General features: G+C 48.2%; 1 protein-coding gene across 4 annotated transcripts in view; it reads left to right on the top strand.

The window, feature by feature from the left end:
- Positions 1-16,641, top strand: part of LOC138581993 (adenylate kinase isoenzyme 1-like) — a 466,802-nt gene that overhangs the window by 111,846 nt on the left and 338,315 nt on the right. The gene's annotated exons all lie outside the window — the stretch shown is intronic.

The raw sequence follows: 16,641 nt of genomic DNA, 5'->3' as shown, positions 1-16,641 counted from the left end.
GGCCCTCTCTGACACATGATTTCTCCGCTCCCGAATCAACCATGAATATAAATTGCCTGTCTCCTATCTGCGCCCCCACCAATGGTTCCTCTGCTGCACTGTGGGTGGTAGATAGAACTGGACACGCAAGTGTTCTCTGTGGGCTGTCCTATGCGGGGTGTCTCATGGCCCCCCCTTCATTAAATACGTTACCTGAGACTACTGACATGCCGTTATAAGGTGCTGGTGCGGGGGCCCCGTTAGCTGCTGTTGCGAAAGGGTTGCCTGGTGTATATTGCATGCTGTCGTTGTTCGGCATGTTTTGTGGGTGGTTCTGTGTTCTATATTGGGGTCCCTGTTGCTGGCTCGTGTTACCCTGGCTTGGATCTCTCAGTTGCTGTTGTCCCATCGGAAGGCCATATGGGCTTCCCGGATGGGGATGGCCATACTGTTCCACCTCCTGGAACCCGTTGCTTTGTCTATTTCTGCACTCCCTGGAGTAGTGTCCCCATCGCCCACAGTTCCAGCAACTCCCCTGAGGGCCCCTGGGACCCTGCCATCCACTTCCTCCCATTCCCCCATACCCCTGTGGTCCACCTCCTCTTCGGCTCCTGTACCCACCTCGTCCCCCTCGAGGGGTCCACTCTTGCCACTGCGGACCTCCACCCTGCTCCTGCTCGTTCCACTGCCGCTGTCCTGTTCCCGCCCAATTAGTTGCCATCCTTCCTTGTATTGCTATCAGCCCCTCCTCCTCATCTTCCCCCTCCCTGCTGTGTGGGAGCGCGGCTACTGCTGCTGCAACCTTCACTAACTTTGTCTGCACCAACTTCGCCTCGTCTGCCAATCTTTTCTGCGCCACCTCCTTCTCCCTCTCCTTTATTCCCTTACAATGGTGTACTATTATGCTCTGAATTTCCGGCCATCCCTTTGCTTCTATACCTGCTATTTTGTCAAGCGCCTTCTGCACTTCCTTTGGGAGTCCCCTTTTTATAATGAAGTAAAATAAAGATGTTGATTGATACCAGGGCGTGCCCGTTTCCGCTCTCCACATCTCTTGGACCCGAAAAATGTAATCCATAGCCTCCTCCCCGTCATTCATGGCACACTGCATCACGGACTGTAAGTCAGGTGTGTCTGGAAATGTTTCGCGTAAGGCGTCCCACACCCTAGCACGCACTGTGTTAAAGGAGGCCCCATCATGGCGATCGCAATCTAATGTTACTCCCGGGAAACCGGCTTTAACCCATACTCTTTCAGCCTGGTCGCCCACCGCTGATACGAGCAGACTTTTCACATCTCCTACAGCTAGGGGTACCCCAGCTGTATGTTTTTCGAAGGCGTATATCCACTTACTAGCCCCTCCTGATAATGGGGGCAATAGCTTTAATAAATTAGCCTTATCCATTTGTGCCCATGGGATATAATTAGGCCTTCCTCCTCCCCTATGTATCAACGGGAGCTGTAGCTTTCCTTTCGTTGTTGCGTCCGGACCCGTTTTGGCTGCTGATGTTCCCATTGATGCCATTTTCCCCACTCTGTTCCTTAGTCGTCCCGTCCACTAATCATCTAGGGTTCTCATAGAACATGCACCTTCCTCCCCCTCGCTTCCCCCTCCTATTGCCATACTCAATCTGTCGCTTTCGTCTAGCTCTTCTCTAATATCACATAGTAATTCCTCTCTAAGTCCCCCAAGCCTTTCTTCGTTACCACCATCTTCCTCTCGGGTCCCTACTTCTATTATTCGCGTTGGTTCTTCCTCAATCCTAAACAGGATCTCGCCCTTCTTCCACCCCTCTTCGGGCCTTCTGCTTTCCTCTGATGCTCTAGACGTACGTCCAGCTCTAGTTGTATCCAGTGCTGTCCGTTCGCATATGTTTTTTATCCTCGAGAGCTCATCTTTTGCTATCGACAGTCTTGATTCTAGGTCATCTGTGAGTTTCTCTATGTCCACCCTTTGTGTACCCGCCTGGCCTCGCTCCCTTGTACTTTCATAAGGTGGGGGTGCAGTGGGCCGGTGGGGTGTGGTAGTTGTCGGGGGAGGTACATACGTTGGATCACTGTATCCTTCTGCGGGTACAGGTTTCTTTAATATCGGTATAAACTTATTACCTCTACTGGTGGTGTTACACCTGGCAATTCTTTGATATCTTTCTGTAACACCAGTGGATTGTCTGTAGTAGATGGGAGATCAGGATTTGGTGCTGGCGCTTTAGGCGGTGGTACCTCTTCGAATAACCGCCAAAGATCTAATATTTCCCTCCTATTCTGCAGCTGTTTCCCTCGGTACTTCAAGAAAATGCATGTCATTACCATATCTAGAACGCTTTTGTCAAATGACCCTCCCTCTGGCCATATCTGGGGTAGCCCCTCTCCTTTCAGCTCGGTTACCCATTGGTCCTGGTATTTCTTAATCCGCTCCGCGTGCCCTGAAAGGCTTTTACAAATATGTGATAATGGTGTTTCAGGCCCCATCTCTGTGTGCCTTTCTAGTGCTTATGTGTCTCTGTATGTCTGCAACTCCAATGGTACTGTAGTATCGATATTGTTTTTTCGTATTCTACTTCACATCCAGTGTTATGCTCGGTTGGGCTCTCCCTCCCTTAATTGCCCAATACAAAAACTGTCTGTACACAATTTCTACTTTGTTCTCTTCGGGGGACACATACAAGAGCAATCCATCATTTATTTTGACACTATCAAAAAGGTACCCACTCACGTCACTGTCTCAGCGTTGCTTCAAAAGAGGTTTTATCCGGTCACACTTACCATGACCATTTGACAATCATACATTTATAGCCGTTTTACACATTCGCAACATCAAAGTCGTCCCTTGACACATGCGAGGTGCACACACCTCTTGGTAACACTCAGTACACCATTCACGCTGCCCTCCCTTTCCTCCCTAGCCGGCTGTCCCTGTCTATCTTACTTAGCGCATATGCATATATTTATAGGTTTTAACCTTCTCTCCCCCCTCTAGTAGGACCCTTGTTCTCTTACTTCTCTCCCAGGTTTGTGCTAATTCCGTTTTTATTCTCCCCCTACCCCTAAAGAAAAAAGAAAAAGAAGTAGTAGCGATCACTAATATATTCTCAGTGCCCCCTTTTGCTGAACACTTTTATCTTGTATTTCACTTCGTCATATATTCCCAGCACTAGTCAATATAGCACTATGCGGCGCCGCCTTCCACCCCCTTTCGGAGCTAGGTTCCCGTCACTTCTATCTCTTTATTCACCTCGTAATCCTAATGGCCATATGCAAAGAAAAAGAAAGGAAATTTTAGAGTAATCTTTAGTATATCTTCGTACCCCCTTCTCGTTCCCTGTCCTACCCTTCTCTCCCCGCTCCCTTTACAATCGCTCACACTCAGTACTCACGTGCCCGTCTTGAACCGATAGTCTCCGAAACTGGGTCCGTCCAGGCAGTGTCACCGTTAACTCAACAGTCAGCCCCGGCTCCGGCGAGCGGCACTCAAAGGGGATTTTTTTCCAATCGGGATCCCGTACCCTTTCTCATTGAGTGCGCACTTCTTAGTGTACCGGTCGCCGTTGGCGGGCAGCCTCCCGGAGACGGCTCACCGTGCATATCCCTTTTCGACCGGAGATTCTCGTGCCAAAAGGGGACGGTTATAATGGGTTTAGGAAGAAATAAAATCACGCTATCGGGGTCACCACTAAAGGCAAGCGTCCCCAAACAGCACGATCCTCCCCGCAATGAGAGACAATGAAGGACTCTCCCAAAATGGGAATAAGGCCAAGACAGAGTGCGGGTGAGCGTAAATGGGAGTTTATCAATCAGAATAGGGCATGCAAAGAACTCTGCAAACTCCGAGAGCGCTCTGTCTGACAATAGCAAAGACAGGCGTATATATTTACAAAAAACGTCATAAGAACCTACACACTATAGGGGGCACAAATTCATGGGGATTGGGTGGCGACGACTAACTATAGGTGCTGCTGTGATGTGGTTGGCTTTGGCTGGAAGACGTCATTGGGCAGCCTCGTGGGTTGGGCTGGGCCTGGCCGGGTGGCGGAGTTCATCCAGGCGGTGTTGTGGGGCCATCGTGGCCAGTGGCAGAGATGAATGTCTCTTCCTGACTTATTAGCCCTATGTCATGCACACCGCAGTCATTCGAGCAGTTTTAGCATTATCTTCTTCAGTAAATCTTACAATAGGTTATACAACAGGTTAATGCAACACAGGAGGAATGCACCTTGTGAGGGGACTGGAGGTAATACGTCAGGGCATGGTTACCGGTGTCCTGTTGACCGGGGCCATAGGTCGAGGGGCTAAGCGCGGTCTCTGCTCTCATGCCTTTGGCAGCCCTCACAGGGTGGGAGGGGGAATGGCCTTGCAAGTATTTCACAAAGGTATCTCCCTCGTGTGTTGCTGAGTTAGGTAAAAACATTAAACATTTGAACATTCTATAATACTTATTCAAATCCTTTTTAAAACATGCATTTCAACTTTGCTGGATGTGTCTCGATTATACCCAGTCTGAACACCGTATTCGTACACTATGTTTTAACAACTACAGTATTTAATTATATGCATATATATTTGCAGTAAGTGAGGTAGTAGTCGGGTTGGTGGAATACATAGAAAATGACTCGCCATTGTACGTGACGGGGGTGGCCCATAAGAAGCTTAGACATACACACATAACAAGTGCATTTCTTGCGCATCCTTCACATGAGTTCCACAGTCTGGTTACATTCGTTTTCTCGTGTATTCTAGCAGCATTAGTTCAGTTATGGCGCGAGCCCATGGGGTGTAAGTTTCTCAGTAATACACGTAACAAATAGATTCTTGGTGCGTTCCTTTATTATTAGCATCCAACTGCAATGGTATATGCTCATCATTGCTTATATCATGGGGGCATGATCTCTTTTAATTATACATCTTACAGGCTTTTATAATATAAGGGATTTTATGAAAGGAAAGCATCCTTTGCAAGTAGTTTAAACATTAATATACGAGGATTGTCAGGCCTGTGACGACCATTTTACTGTTCATTTCATTTTGCCTAGGCCTGCTGGCCGGGTCATGCTGGGAGCGATGATACGATACACTGCGGAAGGTGACTGTTACAATGTTAGTACATTACACTGGCTCATGTCCTTCTGGTTCGTGGGAACGGGTTCGCAGCGGATCTACCAGGGTGCTGCGGCAACAAGGATGACTGAAACCCTCCAAGGGTGGGGGCCGCGCTACAGCGCGCTGAGCTCACACCATCTTTGCCAGACAAAATGGTGTCTAGGCCTAGCTAAATTTTAATACGTGTGGGCAATTAATACGTGCGGGCAATGTCTCCAGTGGGTGAGCCCTCCACCACCTGGGCCCGGGTGGCATGAGGAGACGCCCAAGAGAGCCATAGTCCTCACCTGGGGAGAAAGTGCAGGCGAGGGGGGTCGTCTTGGACCAGTCCTCCCCTACATAACCTGTCAGATGACCCTCAAGGCGATCAGGACAATGAGGACCTTCCCCGCTCTATCAGAGCCTTTCATGACTGGGTACTGGATATGATGAGTTTCTTAGATGTTCCGTTGCCTGAGGCACCCGCTCCGCAGGAGGGCATGCTTTCTGGGGCGTTCACCCTGTCTCCCTTGGAACGTATCGGCCTGTTCCTGCAGAAGGATGTTCTGGCCGAGGTCCGAAGAGTCTGGGAAAAGCCACACTCTGGACTTTTTGTCAATAAAAAGATTGACACGAGGTACAGGCTGCATTCCTCGGGAGAGGTGGCCCTGTCATCTTGTCCGCCTCCCTCCTCCACAGTGGTGGCTGCGGCTACGTTGCAATCCAGACCTGCAGCATCCTCTTCCACGACGGCTACTCAGGTCTTGGGAAAGGAGGACAAGCTCCTGGACTCCCTAGGCAGGAAAATATTTGTCAACTTAGTCTTGCAGCTCAGGCAGGCCAACGCTGAGTTGATATTGGCGGGAGCTAACATGCGGATGTGGAAAGGTCTGTCAGAGTTTGAGGAGCACATCCCGGTCGAGAAGTTGGAAGACTTCAAAGGGGGCCTTTCCGATGCCAGGGTCTTGGGCCCAGGATCTCCTGGAGGCTGCGGCTCATCACGTAGACACCTCGGTTCGGGGCCTGATGCTTGAAGTTTATACCTCGCAGCAGGCGTGGCTGCATGCCACTAAATTTTCTAAGAAAGTGCAAGACAAGGTGTTGGACCTTCCTTTCGATGGTAAGGAGCTTTTTCATTCTTCTACTGATGTAGAGCTCACCAAGACCAAGGATAGCACTCAGAAGGCTAAATCATTGTCTGTTCTGGTCAAATCTCCTTTCAAATCCCAGAGACCGTTGTCGCAAAGTCGACCCTCCTCTGGTTTTAGGGGCTTCCTCGACCGCAAATCTCGCAGAGTGGATACTCCTGCGGGGAATAACCGCTGTAGACAACAACGCACGTGGTTTTTCTCCCGCTCCTCAGCCTCCTCATCAGGTTCAGGTGGCACCGCCACTGATAAGCCTGCCAAATGAGGGTTTTCCGCGCTCGCACGAGACCCCGGTGGAAGGACGCATTGCGTCTCATTGGGAGGCGTGGCAGACCATCACAGAAGACAGATGGGTCTTGTCAGTCGATCGAGCGGGCTTCCGCTTACCTTTACCCCCTACCCCACCCTTCAACCCTCCTTTTCAGCTGTCGGGCTCACCCTCCCTCAAGGCCGAAGTTCAGAAACTTCTGGACCTCAGAGCTGTGGAACCCGTTCCTCTTGGGGAGCGGGGGGAGGGCTTCTACTCCCGACTGTTTATGGTGCCCAAACGCAACCAGGCTGGCCTGCGCACCATCTTAGACCTTTCCCAGTTCAAGAGAAATTCAAGATGATCACGCCCTGCCAGATACGGCCCTCCTTGCAGAAGTGCGATTGGCTCAGCGTGGTGGACCTTCAGGATGCGTACATGCATATTTTGATTTGGAATCCACACAGGAGATATCTCCGCTTCTCTTTGAGAGAGGAGCACTTCCAGTTTCAGGTGCTTCCTTTTGGCCTCAGCTCAGCGCTGCGTGTCTTCACGAAGATGATGTCGGTGATTGTGGCCTATCTTCGTCTCCAGGGTATCCATGTGTTTCCTTATTGGGACGACTGGCTCTTACACAGCCCTTGTCTGCTGGCAGCAGCGGGCAACCTCCAGTCTCTCCTTCAGCTCCTGTTCCATCTTGGGCTGTTGGTGAACCTGCGGAAATCCTCCATGACGGTCTCACAGGACCTGATCTTCCTGGGTTTTCGTTGGAACACAATTGACTGCAGAGTGTATCTGACCGGGGACAGAATGGTGGATATGTTAGCCATGTGTCAGATGTTTGCGCAGTCGGAGAACATGTCGGCCTGGTGGTTCCAGAGGCTTCTGGGCCTCATGGCCTCGTGTCTACTGGCTCTTCCTCTTGCTCGTCTCAAAATGAGACGGACCCAGATGGCTCTTCGGAGTGCATGGCGTCAGGCAGTGGATCCGGATTCCATACGGATTATGATTCCGGATTCCATGAGAGTTGACTTGGATTGGTGGTCATCTCTCAGCAATCTGTCTGGAGGTGCGGGGTTTCAGGACCCAGTCCCCGCGGTGACGATCACGACGGACTCCTCCCTTCTAGGGTGGGGTGCGCCGTTAGATCTCCTTTAGGTGTCGGACCTCTGGTCGCCTCAGGACAAGCTCCTGCACATAAATCATTTGGAGCTTCTGGCGATCTTCCTAGCGCTCAGGGCGTTCAGACCGCTCATTGTCAACAAGGTGGTCTGCATAAGAACGGACAATGTGGTGTCAATCTATTACATAAACAAGCAAGGGGGAACGAAGTCTCCCCCCCTCGTGGACCTGTCCATCTGGATTTGGGAGTGGGCCGTGCTTCATGGTGTCTGGCTGCTTTCAGTGCACATCCCGGGCCAGCTGAATATCACAGCGGATGCCCTCAGCCGGCGGACAGTGGTCTGCTACGAGTGGGAATTGAAGGCGGAGATCCTCTCATGGATTTTCCCGCTTTGGGGCACACCGGAGGTGGACCTCTTCGCTACGGCGGTGAACAAGAAGCTTCCTCAGTATGCCTACAGAGGGGGGCTGGGAGCCTCGTCTCTGGGGGATGCTCTCGAGAGTCCATGGCACAACATGAGAGCTTACGCCTTCCCGCCTTTGCCTCTAGTTCACTGTGCAATTTGGAAGTTGAAGAACTCGGCAAACTGTTCCCTGCTACTCATAGCCCCGTGGTGGCCAGCCAGGTTTTGGTTCTCAGAACTTCAACACCTGTCGGTGCATCCGCCGATCAGGTTACCAGTAACTCCTGATCTTCTTCACCAAGGGGAACAACAGATGTGGCACCCCTCCCCACATTCGCTCAGCTTGGCGGCATGGTGCCTGAGTTCAAGTCTATAGAGCATCTGAGTTTGTCCGCGGATAACACGCGAATTATCCAGGCAGCCAGGAAAGCCTCGACCAGATCTCAATACTGGAGTAAATGGCTCAGGAGAAGAAGTTGGATCCGAGGGTGGCCACGATTGACACGGTGCTGTCCTTCGTGTCCTCCCTAGCAGAATCAGGGGTTCATGTTCTGTCATGCAGGACTTATCTCTCAGCGGTTTCTGCTTACCTTTCTACAGACCTGTGTTCTTATTCTCTAACCCAGTGGTGAAGAGGCATTTTGCGGGCTTGACACACCTCTACCCTCCGGTTCGTAATCCGCACCCGCCATGGGACCTAAATGTAGTTCTGACGGCGCTGTGCCATAAACCCTTTAAACCAATGGCTACGGTGGACCTCAAGTACTTGTCTTGGAAAGTGTCCTTTCTGGTCGCCGTTACGTCTGCGAGGAGAGTGAGTGAGCTCCAGGCATTGTCGGTGGAGCATTCTTTCTTGGTCTTTCACAAGGACAAGGTAGTCCTTCGGACAAACCCAACCTTTCTACCGAAGGTGGTGACCGAATTCCATCAGAATCAGTCAATCTCCCTGCCGGTCTTTTTTCCGAACCCTGCCTCAGAGGCTGAAAGGGTTCTACACTGTCTTGATGTCCGAAGAGCTCTTATGTTCTACCTGGAAAGGACTTCTGAGCGTAGGAGTTCTTCTCAACTTTTTGTGACCTTTTGTGAACCCACAGGGCAAGCTGGCGTCTAAGGCAACTATTTCTAGGTGGATCGCCACCTGCATCACAGAGTCTTTCACCGTCCAAGGGCTGAAACCTCCTAAGTGTATCCATGCACACCTGGTGCGGGGCAAGGCTGCCGCGGTTCCTTTTCAGAAGTATGTCCCCTGGGAGTCCATCGCTAGGGCAGATACTTGGGCCTCCCCATCTGCTTTCTGTAAGCATTACTGTCTCGACATGAGCTCAAGAGCTGACGCTCAGTTTGGTCAGGCTGTGCTGAAGAACCTGTTTCAGTAAGGGGTATTTCCATCCACCCGTAGTTCCTGTAAGGAGTGCTTGGGAATCTCCCACAAGAATGGAGGAAAGGGGACGGGACGTAGGAGTATTACCAGGTTATTCACCGTAGTGACCACCTTACTCCTAGTCCATATTCCCCTTTCCTCGATACGCCCGCCCGCCGCCCCCTTTAATAAGGTTCCTCTGTTATTGCTAATGGGTCTTTGACCTGGCGATAGAAAAGGACTGATGGGCGATGCGCGGGGCAGAGCCAAGGTGGGCGGGGTTACGGCCGCGTGCCGGTCCCCGCAGGAAAGAGAGGAGGGACACATTTTTGAATAAAATTTAGATGCTTTTTACAAAGTGCTCCAGTCCCGTCCCACATGACGGAGAGATGTCCCACAAGTATGGAGGAAAGGGGACTATGGACTAGGAGTAAAGTGGTCACTACGGTGAGTAACTTGGTAATAATAAGCCGCCTCCATATATAGGGATACTCACAACCACCCAAGCCAAATAGAAGCGACTCCTCCACATTTAGCCAATGTGCTAAAAGCTCTTCAAGAGAATCAGGTAGAATTAGCGCATGCCAGACAAGAATCTATCACATTAAAAGCACAAGTCCAGAGTCTAAATGCTCAAGGTACCCCGTTTGAAGGGACTAGTGTAAATACAGGTACGGGAGCTTCTACTAGTCGAAATTCCACGGTGATTGTTCAACTTCCTAGTACCGTACCGTTGGCCGCTCCCGGAACGGTTTTCAGGGGATCCCCGGAAATATATGATGTTTATCACGCAATGAAGACTCCATTTTCTATGTAAACCTACTGCGTTTGAAAGTATTCAGGCAAGAACAGCCTTTTTGATCTCCTATTAGACAGGAGATGCGGCAGCTTGGGCAATGCCCCTGGTTCAGAAAGATGACCCATTGTTATATAACTGGGATGGTTTTCTGGCTGAGTTTGGCTGACTGTTTGATAGGCGAGAGGTGTCACTAGCACAAGATAAAGAGTTACTAGGATTACGACAGGGTTCAAGAGATCTGGTAACATATGTGACACAGTTCAATAGGTTGGTGATTGAGACTGGCCAGTGGCAAAACAAACAGTGCTTTTTTATCAAGGGTTACGTGAGGAGCTGAAAGATGCAATCGCTCAGTTAGAGTCTCAACCTAGTAACTGTACGGCCATGATAGACCTTACATTACGGCTCGATCATCGAATGGGTGAGAGAAAAGGAGACAAGAAAAGACCGGAATCAGTACCTTTTGTAAGATTAGATCGGAGTCAGGGTGGAAGGGCCAGTGAGGTGGAACCAGTGCAGATTGGAAGTGTCAGAGGGCCATTGTCTGCTGCAGAAAAAGAGCAACTGAAAACTAACAACTTGTGTCTGTATTATGGGCAGTCAGGTCATTTTATTCATACATGCCCTAATACTCCGCAGAAGTTTGCAGGGGGAGAGCGGAGTAAGAAGAAAGCGGTAAAAGACATGGGACGGCCTTAGGGGGAACGGAGGTGACAGGCCCGAAGGAATCAAGGTTCCTAAGGTGGTTGGCAAATACAGTAGTAGGTAAGACCTCCCATTTATACATTCTGGTGACTCTATTTTTTGCAATGACCAAACAAATGGTATGGGCGATGGTGGTTTCATGGGCCACAGGAAATTTTGTGGATATTAAATTGGCAGAACAGTTGGGATTGCCTTTACAGGATAAACAAAGGGTGGAAGGAGTTCATACAGTAGATGTGTCTCCATTAGTGTCAGGGCTCATCCGGAAACAAATTGAAGTTTTGAATATGGTATGTGAGTCAGGCCATAGGGAAGAGATTACTTTTGATTTGATAGCAGCTCCTCACTTTGGTTTGATTTTAGGAATGCATTGGTTGGTACAACATAATCCAAGGATTGATTGGGAAAGGCAGACTGATACTGAAGTGCTGCCTTGCTGGAGGAACGTCTACTTTACCTTGCATTTTCTACAGCAGCACTGCGAGCCGTGTGGGCTCTTGCTGCTCTTGCCTAACGCTTCCTGGAGGAGGCGTGCACAGTCACGATCACGTGACTTAGCACGTGACTTTGTACATGGCATTAAAGCGAGGCTTCACCACCCTTGCGGCGTTAAGCCCTGGAGGCAGTAAGGGCTGGAGCCGCTGTTGTGCTGTTTGGCTGTGACCTGTGACTAACTTGAACTTGGGTCTTGTGCTGTATATCTCATTTTCAAGCACCTTTTTAGCTCTAAGGGTTTGGGGTGGAGAGTCGGACTCTGGCAGCTCCACAAGCTGTCGGGCGTTCCCTACCCTTAGACTGAGCGCTCCTCTTGGTTCTCTTGACGATTGTGGCCATTCCTAAAATCTATATATTTTGATTATGTATTGACTAATAACATTATGAATTCTAGTTCATAATACATCTGTTTTTACTATTTTTTGGGGGGGGGGCTGCATAGATCCATTCTCTTTTGTACTTTTAATCCAAGAGTGTTCTTGGGACATTTGTCATTTTTGCTTGAGGTTGCCTCTGGTTTTTTAGTGCTATATTTTTAGATTGCAGTGTTCATAATTTTATTGACTGTTGTGTACGTTGTTTCTGTGTATTTTAAGGAAAAAATTAATCATTGTAACTCAGGTTTACTTTTAGCTTAACCCAGTATTGTTATTTTCTTAAATCCCCTGTACTTTCCTCCTGGGTCTTGGTTCTCTCTGAATGACACGTAAGGGACTGCGAAGTCAGACAGCTATGGCGGCCTCACTGGCTTCGACTCCGTCTGCTACTGGTAATTTACCTTCTGTTTTACCAGTTACAACTATGTTAGATGCTCCCTCCCCGGCTATACGGGGGAATTTAGATCATGCTCCAGTAGATGCCCCCTATAACCCTTTACTCCTTAAAACCCTGGCCCAGGCTCAAATTCATGTCAGTGATAGGTCTGAGGTACTCAATGCTATGGGTATTATTCCACGCAATACAGCTCACAATAGCTGTATCTTTAATGGATCTCATGATATCGCGATAGATACACAGGAAGAATGTCTAGCAGCTACCTTAGCCTCTAATCTTGCGGAAGGTGCTTTTCTTTATAAGGATAAGGGCCATTTGGTTTACTCTAACAACAATATGGTTAATATTGTTCTTTCAACACCTCCCCACCCTCATCCCAGGACGCCTATATTATCTGTTATGGCGGCTGACTCTGTAGCTAATGCCTCTGTATTACCTATGGTGACGGCCAATGGGAACATTGTTTCTCTTCCCATTGAACCTTCGCCAGAGGTTAATTCCGCAGCTAGGGCCATTAACCATACTTCGACTATCCATGTTAATCTGTCTACTAATGTGGCTGGAACTCCATACACTCCTACAGGGAAGTCTTTACCTATTTTGTTCAAAACTCCATTCAACAAAACCCATAATCCCACCCTCAAAACAAAATCCAATCTGGGTACCCAAGGGAAACCAACTCAAGGGAAAAATATTTCACACTTCTTTGGAAAGAGGACTACATCTAGTACCCTTGTTAAATCTCTACACTCACTTCCAACAGTGTCTTCATTAGATCCCACTAATCTAGTCGATGTAGCTAAGAAATTGGAGATTGAAGACCCTTTAGCTCAGGATATTGACGACATCAGCATTATAGAATGTGCAGACAAGGCAATTGCTGATAGTCACCTGTGCCCCAATTGTAATAATACAAATAATGTCACCCAGAAAATCTGTAATGATTCCTTTACAGGCTCTCCTTCTGATCTCATCAACTTTATTGATGAATACACAGAGAAACAAAATTGGTCGAAAGAAAGGTGTCTACTCCCAGACTCAAAAAAGGATCAGGGCAGTGAATCTATCTTACATCATACTCTTAAAGAGGCAGACGAAAGAATTAAACTTTCTCAACCTACTATCTCGGCTCTGAATATGGTTCTGAGTTCCTTTGTGAGTTTGTATGATAATATATGGTCTGAGGTCAGATCTCACTCTCTCCTCCTATCGGAAATCTATTCTAGGTTAGAGGGCCTTGACAGATTTGAAGAGCTAGTTAAAATTATTAAGGAAGAACATCCACTTTTGTCCACACACGGTCTTGACCCAATCCCTCCTAATCAACTACCGTCTGAAGCCCATATCGTACATAAAGGGCTCACTGCGACCATGCCAAGTATACAAGATGTAGCTTTAGTTAAGGGCCTGGCTCCTACGGTCCCTCAAGGCTCAGCTTTGGATTTTTGTAGCCATCCTTCTATGATTTCGACAACTATTCCCGAGGGTATGCGAGAGGTCACTGGATCGAAGGCAGTACATCCTACCCCTCACACCAAACTCACTATGGTACTAATGGAGGAGAAAGTCCAAGAGGAACCGGTTGGTCCGCTTCCTAATCTTATTGTTCAAGGTCTTCCCTTTGTGGGTAGGTCTTTAGAACCAGTAGATACTTCTAAGGGTGCCCTCATCACCTCTTCATTGGACTTCATATCTATTCCGACTTCAGAGAATCCATCTGTTTCCACTGAACCCATTAAAGACATTTTACATCAGAAAGTTTTGCCCTGTATAGGAAGGAAAAGGAAAATTACTCAGCAAATGAAGAAAACTAAAAATCAGAAGAACGTGAAAAATATAAATTCATATACGAACCAATTTTTCAAAAATCTCTTCCTGGCAAATACTTTAGCTTCCTCATCTACTACTCCCGTTCCAAAGGGGACTGGGAACTCTGTGGAACCAGTGGTTTCTCTGACCCCTATTCCTACTATGGTGGCTACTGCGGCCACAGCTGACTTCCCACTACAGCAGCTCTATCTCCCTTACCGGATGGTTTGGTTGACGGTCCCTCGACTAACAACATTCCTTCTCTAGTAGTGGGACCCAATATTGAGGGGACTGTGGACTCTGTAGCTCCTAGTACTTTGATAACAGCTCCAACTCCACTAGAGCCAACCTCCATCAATGCCTCTAGGGCGCTACCCACCAATATCATTGCCAAAGCAAAGGACTCCTCTTCTGCTTTAGTACTCCCTATTATTCCCTCTAACTGTATATCAGGGATAGATCAGAGCCATTCAGAGATTACTCTGCCAACGATTACAGCAAACTTGGTTAACATTGATATGGTCAAACACTTATTCCGGGAGATACTGGTTCCTAAAACTGTATGTGGGGCAGGGTCCTCCTGCCAATATTGAGCTTATAACGAGGGACGGTGATACGGGAGTGTGATAAAAATGGGGCAGATTTCGTAACAAAGACGCCCGCTGGCTCAGGCTCTGTTAATACTAGGCAGAAAGTCCATATGAAGGGTTAATTGTGGAGATCTAACGAAAGGGAGTAATTGACAGGTCACGGGACCAATCGCCGAGAAGATTTCAGGGAGGTGACTTTGATGGCAACAATTGTCCTTTCTTTGTTTTTGTTTTTTGGTTGCCAGGAGACGGAGGAGGAGGTTTTGAAGGAAGACGGTTGGAACTGGGCTTACTGAGAGAGGAGAAGAAAGGAATGAAGTGCCGTTGCACCGAGATGAGTCGAAGTTACTGAACTATATATAAATATATATATCTTAAGCGATAGTTCGAAATCGCTAATGACTTTGCTCCATGTGAGACGGAGAGAAAGCTAAGAAAGGGAGAGTCCGCATACGAAGGGAGCAGCTGATCTGCCGATGGGAGTGACTGTCACGGAGCTCGGAGAGGGAAAATCAAGCCGAGCCGAGCAGCGGATGACTCGCTGAACCTCCCGGAAATAGAAAGTCCCTTCGACATCGGTGAAATCCAAGCCGATTAGCTGATCGTCTGTCTCGAACGAGAAGAGGACGCGACCGTGTCGGTTTCATCGGAATACACGGGAGGTGAGACAGAGAGAAAGTTCTTGCCGGATGATCGAGGGGATCGAAGACGAGGTTCAGAAGAGGCGTGATCTAACCTGGACAAATACGAAGAAACGAAGCAGGGGAGTGTCAGCGGAGGAGCGTGGTGAATATCCTTTGAAGTAACGCACCTGATTAGCGGTAAGAGAGTGTTATGAAAGAACGAGCACCGCTATAAGAGAGATTAAACGGATGCAGATAAAAGCGTATGTAGACTATTTCTAACATTGAAAGTGGGCGCCGTTGCGCTGCATATTAGTTAAAGAGTGACATGCTACGAGTTATTGAGGAGATGCCATTAAACTAGTAACTGGATGCAAAACGCCGAAGTGCAGGTTGAGAAACACTGAATAAGGACTATTAAAGGAGAGAAGAGAACAAAGAGGGAGACAAGTATTAAAGGAAAGGAGAAAAGACTAGTTATCATAGGAACCTCTTGACCAGGGCAAGAGGAAGACAGGGAAAAGAACGAAGTCTGAACCAAGGGAAGGAGAAGAGATTCAACCAATATTATAGACGTTACAGAAAAGGAAGACACGAAAACCAATAAAGACTTACCTGAGATATTCAGTTTTCACTTGGCCAAAGAGAACTCGATCCCCTCTAGACGAAACCGGAGAACACCTGTATCCTTTTCAATGGGTTTATCTGAAAGAAAACACAAACAAGTTTATTAGAAAAGTTGTATGTTGATAATAAAAGTTAACTTGTGACTAAGTTTATACGTTCTCCGTGGAACTGCATTTATTGAACAACATTGTGTCCAAACATCACAATTTGGTGTCAGAAGTGGGATCTAAGGGAGAACACCATGGAAGAACTCATTAAAACGCTAAGTGAGGGGCAACAGTTGCTTCAACAGGCGCTACAGTTACAGAACCAACAAGCCCAAGCAGATAGACAAGCATTTCAACAGGCCATACAACTACAACAAGCTCAATTAATGGAGGCGACCACAGTACGAAGACATTCCCAGGTTCCAGCATCAGTTTTACAAAAGTACACAGTAGGAGAGGACCCAGCTCACTTCTTTGTAAATTTTGAGAGGGTGGCTAGGAACGCTCAATGGCCAAACGATAGCTGGTGTCATTACATAGCCCCACTCATGACAGGGGAAATGCAGAGTGCTTTCCAAGCAGCCAATCCAACCGGGGAAACCCCGTATGCAGATATGAAACGAGTAGTACTGGAACGCTTGGGACATGATGAAGAGGCATATAGGATAAAATTTAGAGAAGTCAAGTTACAAGCCGAAGAAACACCGAGGCAGCTCTTTTATAGAGTCAAAGAGTTAGGGGAGAAATGGTTGCAGTCTAACAACAGTACCGCTCATGAGATGTCAGAGAAAATTGTTATGGAGCAGTTTGTGGAAGCCTTACCTTTACCAATGCAACGCTGGGTACGACAACATCACCGACCCAGCCTGGTAGAGGCGGTTAACATCGCTTCAGCC

Source organism: Ambystoma mexicanum, chromosome 3q, assembly GCF_040938575.1.
Source record: "Ambystoma mexicanum isolate Mex_15411 chromosome 3q, UKY_AmexF1_1, whole genome shotgun sequence".
Taxonomy (NCBI): Eukaryota; Metazoa; Chordata; class Amphibia; order Caudata; family Ambystomatidae; genus Ambystoma; species Ambystoma mexicanum.
The sequence above is the reverse complement of the archived record's forward strand: the minus strand, read 5'-3'. Positions and strand labels throughout refer to the sequence as shown.